This window comes from Sylvia atricapilla, chromosome 10 (assembly GCF_009819655.1).
Source record: "Sylvia atricapilla isolate bSylAtr1 chromosome 10, bSylAtr1.pri, whole genome shotgun sequence".
Taxonomy (NCBI): Eukaryota; Metazoa; Chordata; class Aves; order Passeriformes; family Sylviidae; genus Sylvia; species Sylvia atricapilla.
In genome coordinates, this window is record NC_089149.1 from 24,469,428 (window position 1) to 24,481,450 (window position 12,023).

Below are 12,023 nucleotides of genomic sequence, written 5' to 3' on the forward strand. Positions count from 1 at the left end.
GCTATTTGAGGAAATATAAGGTGTTTATGGTTTCAACCAGTCCGATATGCTGGCAATTCAAAACACTAAGTCTTACTGAATGCAACCTCAAAACTCCACTCAGACCAGATATCTGCTCTTCAGACTGTCTTAGCTTCTCTTATTTAATGAATGTTTAATAAGACCTCATTCTGATTGGCCTTATATACGTTTAGGTATTCTGATTTGAGTATGGTTATTCATACTCAAATGAATTTTATTATTTATGTACTCTAAAAACAGAGTACATAAAACTCAGGGCTACAGACTTGAGCTGCATATATCAGTTATCATCTGCTCAGCTGTTCTCAGTCTGCTTTATGTGGAAAAAATCTTGTGAAATAGGTAATGATTTCTGCCCTCCCTATAAATGACTGAGAGGGGCTCCTCTTACACAGGGATTACAACTTCTAAGGTAGTTTTAGTCATTCTCTTCCATACTGTGCTCTCCTTGCTGTTAAAAATACCTTCATCAATTTATTAAATAATGAATGTGCTTAGTGCTAATTCAAAGAACTTCAGCACTCTCCCTGTGGATACAGCTGGGATACACAGATCTGCTGAGACAGAATTTGGGGAATCAGCCAGGCTGATTCAATGGCTGAAAGAGAAGTTCAGGAATGTACACTATGATTTTGCCCAGAAATGGGTGTTGGATTATAATAAAGCCAGTAGGATGTAATTTTTACTCTCATCATGAAAAGAGGGGGAAATTAATTAGTTATTAAAATAGCATACAGGAGGTAATATCTAGAAATCCAGGTCATGTGCATAGCACATGTGTTTTCAAGAGTTTGCAAATGGCTTCAAGCAAAATTTCAAGGTGGACCACATGATGTAATAACTAAATAGACACTGTTGGGTCCCATTCCAGCAGCTCTAATAAATATTCCTACTGCTATTGTTTACCCTGTTTAATAACCCTGAGTCCCTGTTGTTTTAATTTGAAATTTAATTTACCCTGTTTAGCCTCTACCAATGGATTATTTCCACTGGGAGACCTCTAGAGAGATCTGTTTCCTGCCCATACCATTGTAGAACCTGGACTGTTTGCCTGGCCAAGATGATTGTAACCAAACCTGTACAGATAAAAAAGCACTCTCCCCTACACAAGTCTCCAGGCAGGCACCTTTTTTCCCTGATGCATTGTAGAAGTTCTGCACATCATGAGAATACATGGTATTGTTTGCCTTGGTGAAGTGGCCTTCATCTCCTGCTGAGTTTGCTCAGCTTGTTCTGCTCATTACTTCACAGATTAGAGCTCAGTGCTAACTTCCCATCAGCTACAATTCTGACAGCAGCAGTCTGCTTTGGAGCTGTTTGAATGGTTGCAAGGCCAGAAATTCATGAGGCACAATGGAAAATGCTGTGGTGTGCTGGTCCAACCCCCTGTGCTGCCTTTCAGCAAGCTGCACTAGAAGTTTGAACTTTTGTGCTCAGCGTTTCTGGTGCTAAGCATTGACTGTGCTTCAGTGTAACTGTTCTGAGAATGATTTTCCTCATGTGATTTATAACCTGACTTTCTGGGAGACATCCGAAGTGCTTTATGGCATTGGACTGGTCTGTATTTATCATTTAGCAGGTCTGCACGAATGCATTCTGGATCTTGGACATGTGCCTGAGTTAGAATGGAGATACCCATGCTAAAATCAAGAGCTGTGTGGAGGTTTATCAAATTGCTTGCCCGGTAATTTACTGCAGATGGAATTTCAAAACTTACAGTCTTGAATATAAATGGGCTATAATAAATTTGGAGAAGTTTGTTTTCCATTTTCCATTAAAAAAAAAAAAAAAAGTAATTTCCATAGCCTGTTGAACTAGGCAAGTTATTAGTGGCCAGATATTTGTGAAGAAAGTATAAAGGACAGTCTTTTCAGATTTTTTTAAAATCCTTTTTAAGACTATTCATCTGCAGCTGGCTAATTTCTTCTGTAAGATTTCCTTTTAATTGGAGGTTAAGAAGTTCTTATAACAGTAATTATTCAGGGAGCAACCTCTGACTTGATGCTAAGCCTGGTAAATGAACATTTTTTTTTTTTCCCTAAATGGAAGGGCTTTCAGAACCTTTTGGTTTCTCAGAGGTGCAATTTCCTCAGTTTAGATTTCTGGTGCAGCTGTAACTCCAAGGTGGGGGGACAGCACTTTAGGGGGGTGGGCTTTACTCTCTGCTCCCCCTGTATGCAAGGCAGGCAGAAGGGGATGAACGTGGACAAGCTGGAAGTGCAGTGAGGTGACCTAAAACTGCTGAAAACTGCTGTGGCTGAGGAACAAAGGTTCTCTCGTCTGCCCCAGCTGTGGCAGAGCCCCCCGAGGGAGCAGCAGCAGCCTGTTTGGGGGGCTCCATGCGGGGAGCAGCGGCAGCCTCTGCCCCAGCCCAGCCCCTGCAGCTCCTTGTCCTGGGTTGTAGTTTAGGATGTATTCTATCACCATCTTCAGTTAATGGCCCATCAATGCCTTTTGCATGACTCCCAGAGGGAGTTATCTCTCTTTAATGGGCCATCAAGGCTCTCTTCCATGACTCATCATCCCATTGTGAGATGCTCCACCCACGGGGAGGAGCCAAGCATTCTCACCTGGATATAAGCTGGGGTTTGGGACAGTAGAAGCAGCCCTCACCCACTGGATTCCCAGAGGACTGGAGCTACCAGACCTTTCTACAAGATTTCTGTTTCAGGAAGACCACCTCGTCTGGACTGTTTCCATCACCCTGATCAGGTTGTATTCTGACTCTGTCAGTGGTTTTTCTTTTTGTATTTATTTTATTTTATTTTATTCTATCTTATTTTCCTTTTCTTCTCATTAAATTTTATTTCTGACTTAGAGCCTCTCACTTGGTTTGTTTTCAAAACCACAACACTCCTGCACACTGGCCCCAGCCCTGCTCCTGCTGGGCACTGCAGGGCCCGTGATCTTCTGCTGCCTGGACTTGCTGGGGGAGAGATTTATGGACAATGCACTGGGAGGGGAAGTTTATTGGACAAGGGAATTACATGAAGTCATCTTAGAGACCTGGGTTAGCTGGGAGTGCAGAGGGATGCACCAGGGATAATATGAATAGGGAACTTAGAGTTAGCTATGTCAGAGAGATTTAGTACTTTCTTTAAAAAAAACCAAACAATTTCAACTAAAGAAATACAAATTACACTGAAGAGGGGAGTCAGATCTTGTAGAAGAGTTTAATAAAAACAAAAAATGTATTCTGACATTTTAAGAATTAGGAAAAAACGTTTCCTTATTTTTTCCCCCTTTGGGATCTAGCAGTATGTAGTGTGCTTAATAACAAATTTTTGCAATTTGTCACGTAGCTTTTAATTTTTTTATTTAGCTATTCTGAGAAAATCAATTTAGCTGGGTAACGGTGATAGGATCTCCAGCTATTATCACCTAATCATTAATTTCTCCTGGTCTCTGTTTAATACAACTGCTGCAGAATGTTTAATAAATCATTAAAATAGCTTGGATTTAACTGAAGAATAAATTATTTAAAGCCATAACTACAATCTATTTCCCCACTCCCAACCCCCCGAACCCTTTTCACTTATTACAGCATAAGTGAATTAAAGCACAATGAAATCATAAATATGAGAATCTACAGCTTTTAAAAGAAAAATTATGAAGAGAAATAATACAGATGACTAAATTCCTAAATCTCATCTGCTCATGATCCATGCCTGCAGATACCACACTGTTGTATTTCATGTAGTGCTTAGTACCTCTAAGCACTCTAAGTGCTGAGTGTTCACACTCTCATTGTCTGGTTTAGAATGAAGATATTGCTCTCTTTGTTTTTGTCACTGCTTTTTTTTATTTTATTTTTTTCCCTACCCAAAGCATCAGAGAGACCATCAGCACGAACAGATTTATTTGCTACCTGGCTGGTGCTCTGCAGCTGTGATTCCAGCCCTGGCCACCGAGGTCAGGGCACAAAATGAGGGTGTGGGTGCTGGCTCAGCACCCTGAGGCCCTGGAAGGAGGAGGAGCAGGAACACAGAAGGTGCCTTGCACCTCTTCATAGGATTAGTGAGAGCTGCTCATAAATGCAACTTGTTTTGGTAAGATGTGGCAGCTTTTGTTGTGTTTTTTAACTAAATTGGGCACCTGGTTTGCTTTCTGAACATCAGATCCTGGCGGCACAGCAACACCGACAGAGGAATAGAAGAAATAATCAGCTGGAATAAGATGAAATAGTGAACTCTTTTCTGCTTCATGTTTGTGGACTAGATAGATGCCAGGAATGGTTGTTTACAGGAAATTAATAATTAAAGAAAATTAAGGCCCAGTTGAAGAGCACCATTAGGATAAACAGATTCCTCTTGTAGGATTAAAGATTAAGGTGAAAGATAATGTAAATAAGTAATTTAATCTCCTAGTAAAAAGCTTAGTTTTTTCCAGCTTGCTTTGTGTAATTTTTAAATATATATCTGTAATCAGCAAATCCAAAAGCAGATGTTTATCAATACAGTTCTTAGCTGCTTTTACATATACATCATCTCCTTTTTGATGAAAGTCATGTTTTTGGTAGCTAAAAACAAAGGGAAATGTCCTCTTGCCTTGCAGTTATTTCAATTTAAAGGAACAATTAACTGTCTCTGAAAGATGGCTTTTTTTTCCAATTTCCAGGAAAAGAAAGAAATAATGCAGTCAACAAATACTTAGAAAAAATATCCAGATATTTATAGGAAGAGGGGATAATTAGTTCTCTTGTTCAGAAAGGTCTTTTGGTCTTGCTGTCTAATAAAAGGACCTTAAAGCCATGTGTTGAGTTAAATAATGTCACATAATGTTGCTTGTACTGATGCTGAAGAGGAGAAAAATTACAGTACAGAAAGCTTCGAGATTAGAGAAGAAATTTGTGTGTTTACAAATGTGTCCTTTGCATAACTGGCTGTGAATTCCTAGTGTGAAGGGTCAAGAGGGAGCAAAATGTCTGTTACCTTATTCTAGAAATTGCAGCTGGACCCATACATTGCAGAGAGAAAACAGAAATGCTTCTTTTGACAGGGGGCTTTTCAAAAAGGGAGACTAAAATTTCCTTGTGCAGTGAATTCCACACAGGCCCACAGATGTCTGCGTATGAAACGTTGATTTGCTGGTTTATTTGGTTTCCTTTCCACAACATTTTCTGGGCAGAAATCTGTGTTGGATGTACTTCGATTGCTCAAATCTGTACCTCCTTACAGGCTGCATTTTCAGCACCCTGAATTTAAATATTAATGGCAACACGAATTGTGGGGAGGCCATCAAAGGGCCTTTGGGGGAGCATCAGGGAACAGTTAAAAGCATTTGCAAGTTCTCAGTGCTGCCAGCCCTGGCTGACAGGAGCTACTGCTAAACCAAGGGTTCTGTCTGACCCAGTCACTCTTCCCGGTGGCTCTGGCTTTGGTCTTCAATTCTGATGAGGAATTAATCTATTTTAGTGAGATGGGACAGAAAATCTAATGAAGGGAGACAATACTGGAATAGTGCGGGAGGATACGTAAGTGATTATGGAGAAACGTTGTATGGGAAGTTATATTGGTTAGGAATGATAAATAACTGCAATAAGTAAGAAGTACATGAAGTCCTTGAGTCTCTATTTTATCTATTATTGTTCATTATACTAATTATCTATTTTACTCTTTTCTGTTTCAAAGTTGCTACAAGCCAACTTGATTTCATCATGTAGCCTGGAAAATGCATCCACCAAAATCAATGTCAACCCTTTGAAAGTTTATTTGAAGGATTAATTACGAAGCTGTGTGACCTGGCTGCATAACTCTAAGGGTTGTCTCTGTTTTAGGAGGCCTCTGTTACTGTATTGAAGATATTGGCCTGTGCACCTTAGGAGGTGACACTGGCTTCACATTAAAAAGAACTTGAATAGCTGCAGAACAGAAAATTGAGGTGATTGCAAGGAAAAATATCTGGTATCAAATGCTATTGCAGAGAAAGCCATACACAAATGCTTATTGCTTTCCTTAATCTGTTTATTTCATAAATATACATATTTCTATTAAAGCAAATTACAGTGAATTTGTATCAGATGAGGGTCTGCCTAATGAGGTATTAATTAAGTACTCTGGAGGTGTTCAGTGGGAGAGCTGAACCAGGACATGAAAAGAACAAATCAAAGCACATGAAGGAGAATCCATCTGTGCCAGAGCCTTTGCATGAAACAATCAGCAAATCAAAGTTGAATATTTGCAGTTTGCCAGTTTTTAATTGTGGTTACTGTGGAACACAAAATATACACTGGGTTTCTGGGTTTAGGTCAGCAGTACCTCATAGCTGTGAGAGACAAAAACAATAAAAAAAAAAAAAAAAAGAAAATGCATTATCACTTGCCACAACCAAAGACACTCATCCTGTGCAATGTGCTATTGTAAAGGTGCTCAAATGCAAAAAATTTGTTGTCCCAGGGAAGCCCAGCACTTTCCCAGGGGGAGAACAAGATGAGAACATGTCTACAGCTTCCACCCCTGTGCTTTACATTTCCAATACTGGGTAGAACAGAAGAAAGAGTAAACCACAACTATTATTTTTCTCCTTCCTTGTACAGAGGCTAGAAAACAGTGTCTGTAGGCATTTTTAGCCATTAGTAATCCATGCAATGTAACCTTTGTAATTTTCTCCCTTCAAAGTGTAGCAGACATTGAAATAACAGCCTAAAGAGGTTTCAGAATTGGGACTTGGCATTTAAAGCCTAGTCAGCTTGCATGGCATTGTGTAGTAATTGCTAGTTAATGTAATAGCAAAACCATTACGGTGACAAAATCTTAGAGCGTATTTCTCTTTTGATGTGTAAATTAAGACTGTCAGAAACCAGTCCCAATATTAAATAGGCCCCCTCATCCATTCGAGTTTGAAAACACTTTGCTTAATCACTGGCAGCATATATATACTCTTCTGCTTGTGTCTGCTATACTCACTAAAATTACCATTCCTACGGAGAAAGGTTTATTTGGGCTGTGAAATGTTTGAGGGCTTATCTGCTGGACAAAGGAACAGCGATTTTTAACTCAAATTCTGGTAGAAATTTTTGTAGCAAACTGCACAAAATTCAAGCTTCTTAAGCCTGAGTATTTTGGTACAATATTTCTTTTTAAATAGCAGTGCAACATTGAAGAAATTCAGAAAAAATAATGTTTCCAGGGGATGGGAGAGAGCCTTTGAAATAAATGCTAGCATTTTGTATGAATTATGGGAGCGTCTATAAAACTAAACAGTACTTAGGTGTTTTTTTCTATTCTGTAAATATTAATTGTTGCCATTATGGTATAGACATTAAAATATAGTTCTCTAAACTATTTTTAGCTAACACATAAAATAGTAAACCAAACTTTCCCATATTGTTTTCTCACTTTAGCAGAATTCCTCATAGTCTTATTTCCTCTGCCAAAGATCTCAAATGATTTTGTGAATTACCAGGAAAAGTCACTGTAAGATTCCTTCATGGAAGAGTGAAATATTAATAACTTGGTTGAACACCTTTGTGCTTTTACCTCCTCCATTTCATCTTCTGCTCCTAACAAACTTTTACAGTAATGATCATGGCCCAGTAGCAAGTGAATCTGCTGCAGGTGGTTTGAACGTGAGTTGTGTGTCTCACCTTTAGGTAGGGTGGGTGTAGTGAGCTCCATTTCACTCAGCTTGCCCTTTGTCTTGTCAAACTTGGTTAGTTTCTTCCTCCTCTAGTCAAGTAGAAGTTGCACACTAATTCTGGAGAGATTTCCATAAACTTATGTAGTCTCCTGAATTGTTTTTGTGAAGCTGTATTTGGATGGGATTCATGCATGCTGAAATAATGGATCACTTCTAGAGAAGGGAGTGAAAAAACCCAACCAAAGCACTGCACAGCAGCACATTTACCAAAGCCAGCAAGCTTGCAGTGTCAATAGCTGAACTCCATGGAGGAAATCAGCCTCGCTGGAGGAATTAAGTAGCTGATACGTGGTGTTAGGGCAAGCAATGACTCCAGGTGGGATTAGCAAAGGCGGGAATTGCTGCTCCTCCTTCTCCCACAGCACATCTCTGCTTTGCCCCTCTGCTGAAGGCTGTGTGGTGTGAGACCTGTGGCACTGACCCAGAAATCCATCTCATTCCTGGTGTGGTGAACGTTTTGCCTGTCAGATCTTGGATAAAGAGCCTTATTTAAAAAACAATTTTAGTTTTTTTATTAAAAAACCCAAACAACATAAAAAACATAAACCAAACAATCTCCCAAAAACTGAAAAACCATACCACACCTCTGCCCACAAAGTAACCAAATTATACAACGCTCTAAATGTGACTTTTCTTCAGTGTCATTGGGCTAGTTTTGCTTTCTCAATTGTATAGTCTGTATGGAATGTAGCATTGCTATATTTGACTGTTGTAGGTAAAGGAAAAGTGATTTTATTATTATGTGGTACTTTTCTATACACAACATATTTTTTTTTCTCTTAGATTTTAGCCAGAATCACTAGCATAAGTCTGCAGGATATGGATAGACAAGCAGCTTGGTGTGGGTCTGCTTACAAATTCATCTTTTATTTACCGTGTGAGAGAGGCTTCTTAATGTCAATTTTCCCTTGAAGTCAACATCTTCCTTATCCAAGCTCAGAAGAAGAACCAAAGTGGTTTTAGAAGGGCTTCCTTTCGAGTGTGTTTTCTGCCAGAGGTCTCTGCAGTCCCTTTATCTCATTAATTCACACCAAAGCTCACTAATAGACACCTGTGAGATATGGGAGACAATCCAGAACCACTACTGGTGTTTTCCCAGAGGCCTGCAGAGCTGATTCTGGCTGTGGTGGATGAAGCTTCAGAACTCTGCTGTCTCAGACTTTTAGTTGCCCTTCAATGGGTCATGCCTATGTTTTGTGATTCTGTTTTTTTTTTTTTTTTTTTTTTTTTTTTTTTTTTTTTTGCAGTGGAGAGGAGAAAATCTTAGTGCCAAACATTCTGGAGCAAAGTAGGACTAGTGGTTGGTGCTTGCTGGGGAATGGATCTGACATGAAGGATTTTATTCAGCCCTGTGCTCTTGCAGATTTTATTTCATATCAGTTGAACACACATGACTGCAAGGTTTGGATTTCTGACAGTGCTGGGCTTTATGGGCCAGGTGCTGCTCCTCTCCCTCTGTGACTTTTCTTTGGGTGTTTTCTGAAGGGGGGAGAAGTGGATTTGGAAAAGTGTGTCTGTGTTTGGTGATTGTTAACTGGAGAGTGTTATCCTTCAGTTCTTGAAAGTTCTTGAAGAGCAGGGGTTGGCTTTTATTTGTTATGTTTTTCTCTATATATTTCCAATAAAAAAATATCAGTCTTCTTTTCCATGGATGAAGCCTACCTGTTTCAGCAGGACTGAAACCCAGGAAGACTGTGTCATAATCTTGGATATTTTTTGTGTGTTCTGACAAGTGCTGCAGCAATTTGGTTTCCATGTGGTCTATAGAGGATCGTGTGTCTTGCTGCTGGGATTTTTCTATTAACATTATTCCAACATTCCAGCAGAATATATTGTTCTAACAAAGTATTGTGAAAAGATAAAATTTGGCTGAAATTTAACAATAATAATAATAATAATGAATTAAAAATTAATAAATAATTTAATAAAAAAATATGATTTGACTTAATATTTGGACACTTCCCCTATAGCCAAGAGTTCTTGTGAGAGGTTGTGTTCAAACTACCCCAAGTCACTAGACCCATGTGTGATCCTAAGCGTCATCTCCTGCCGTGTCCCTGGCAGCTGCTCTTGTGCTTTTAGCCTTGTTTGTCCCTTGCTCAGTGAAAGCATGTGGGAGCTCACTGTGGCTGTGATCTGGATAATTACACCCTGAAACTGGGCACAGCACTGAGCCTTTTGTCTGCTCACACCTGAGAAGGTGGAGATGAGCTGACCTTACCCACAACCCGTCTGCTTTGGATAATGGGGCGTAGAGGATGGTGGCTGTTAAATTATTTGTATAATAACTCGCATGAATAAATGCACTGGATTACAGATGTGCAATTTAGGAAAAAGGCTTGAGGGAAGGTGATCTAATTCTAATGGGATAATTTAAAAGAACTAATGTTTTGTAAAACAAAGAATCATAGTAATATTCAGCAATGAAGCAAAAATTTGGATACAATTAAAATATTTAGAAGTTTATAACTATTCAAAATTGTATTACTGTTACTCGCAATGGTTCCCCTTCCCTTTAGTTTTAGAAAGACAGACTCACAGTTTATTACTCACAAAGGAAAAAAGAAGAGGAAAAAAGGAAGCAAGAATATAGAATTGTGCTTATTATAAGAAATATTCAGAAACTGATTAGTGTGGGAGGAATTAATTATTAAATCTACCCACGCTCTCTGTTTTTTTAAATTTTTGCTATTCAATTTTGCACCAGTAAATGTTATCATGCAATCACTGGCAAGGTGGTAATTAGTATTTATGAATTGCTGCTTTTAAGTCTGACCTTTTGATAAATTCTGTATGGGGAGGTGGTTTTAGGTGTACAGTGATCTTGAAGAACTGTGTATTGTTTTGTTTTGTCTTTCCTCAGTTCTGTTTTTTTGATACACTGTTGCAGTAGCAGTGAGTTACAATCCCCTTTTCTTTTTGCTAATAAGAACAGACACTTTAATGCACAGAAAGGTGCCCCCGTAAATCACTGAATTAAAATAAAACAATGCTTAAAGTGAGGAAATGCATGTAAATGAGTGGTCAGTGAAAAGTACTGCGAAAGGTAGTAAACAGATGCCTTTTAAAAATCAAGCTTCTTATCTGGGTGCTTAAATGGGATTTAGATGCCTGTGTTTAACCAGACACTTACAAAGTGTCCTGGGCTGTAGTTTAGGATGTATTCTATCACCATCTTCAGTTAATGGCCCATCAATGCCTTTTGCACGACTCAGAGATAACTGCCTCCGGGAGTTATCTCTCTCTTTAATGGGCCATTAAGGCTCTCTTCCATGACTCATCATCCCATTGTGAGATGCTCCGCCCATGGGGAGGAGCCAAGCATTCTCACCTGGATATAAGCTGGGATTTGGGACAGTAGAAGCAGCCCTCACCCATTGGATTCCCAGAGGACCGGAGCTACCAGACCTTTCTACAAGATTTCTGTTTCAGGAAGACCACCTCGTCTGGACTGTTTCCATCACCCTGATCACGCTGTATTCTGACTCTCAGTGGTTTTTCTTTTTGTATTTATTTTATTTTATTCTATCTTATTTTCCTTTTCTTCTCATTAAATTTTATTTCTGACTTAGAGCCTCTTACTTGGTTTGTTTTCAAACCACAACACAAAGATTTTATGTTTAAATTATTTACGAGCCCTTGAACAGAGCAGAGGTCAGTGGTGTTATCTTTACTAGCTAGTTATACATTAGTGTGACTTCATTCTGAAAATGAACATTTTTGCCCCTTCTGAAACAGAACCCCAGTGTTCCTGATCTCCCCCACACTGGTTTTGCAATGTCCAGAGGCTGTTAAAGGGGATTGGGGCACTGAGTGGGATCACAGCTAATCAGACTGTCTGAGGGGATTGTGGTCAGCCCTGCTCAACCACTTGTCCAAATGGAGGCTCCAGCCATGGAAGAAAAGCACATTATTGCTTTGATTCCCAGCCTGTCCTACCCCGCGCTTTGTGCTCCTGCTAGAATGAGGCTTTCTGGGGGTGCAACTCTCCCAGAATCTATTTAAATGTTTTTCAGCTAGAAAGAACAGCAACAACAACAGAAAGTGAATGGGAAAATAGTATTTGGTTTCACCAAAAACTGTAAAGAGGCATCTTGATGAATTTATGCACATATAAAATTACGTATTTGTGTTTATCTTAGATTCGTGTGATGTGTTTGGTTTTAATATTATGCTGAGGATTCATTGCTAGCTGAAGTGCTCCACTGTGCCAGGATTTCAGGGCACTTGTTCTCGTGAGGAAACAAGCTTGTCTGGAGAAGAATTACAGAATCTTAAAGTTGAATTACTATGACTCACGCCTTTTACATTTTGAATTATATTGTTTGCTTATGGAATGGAGGATTACTTTCTACTAGGTTGAT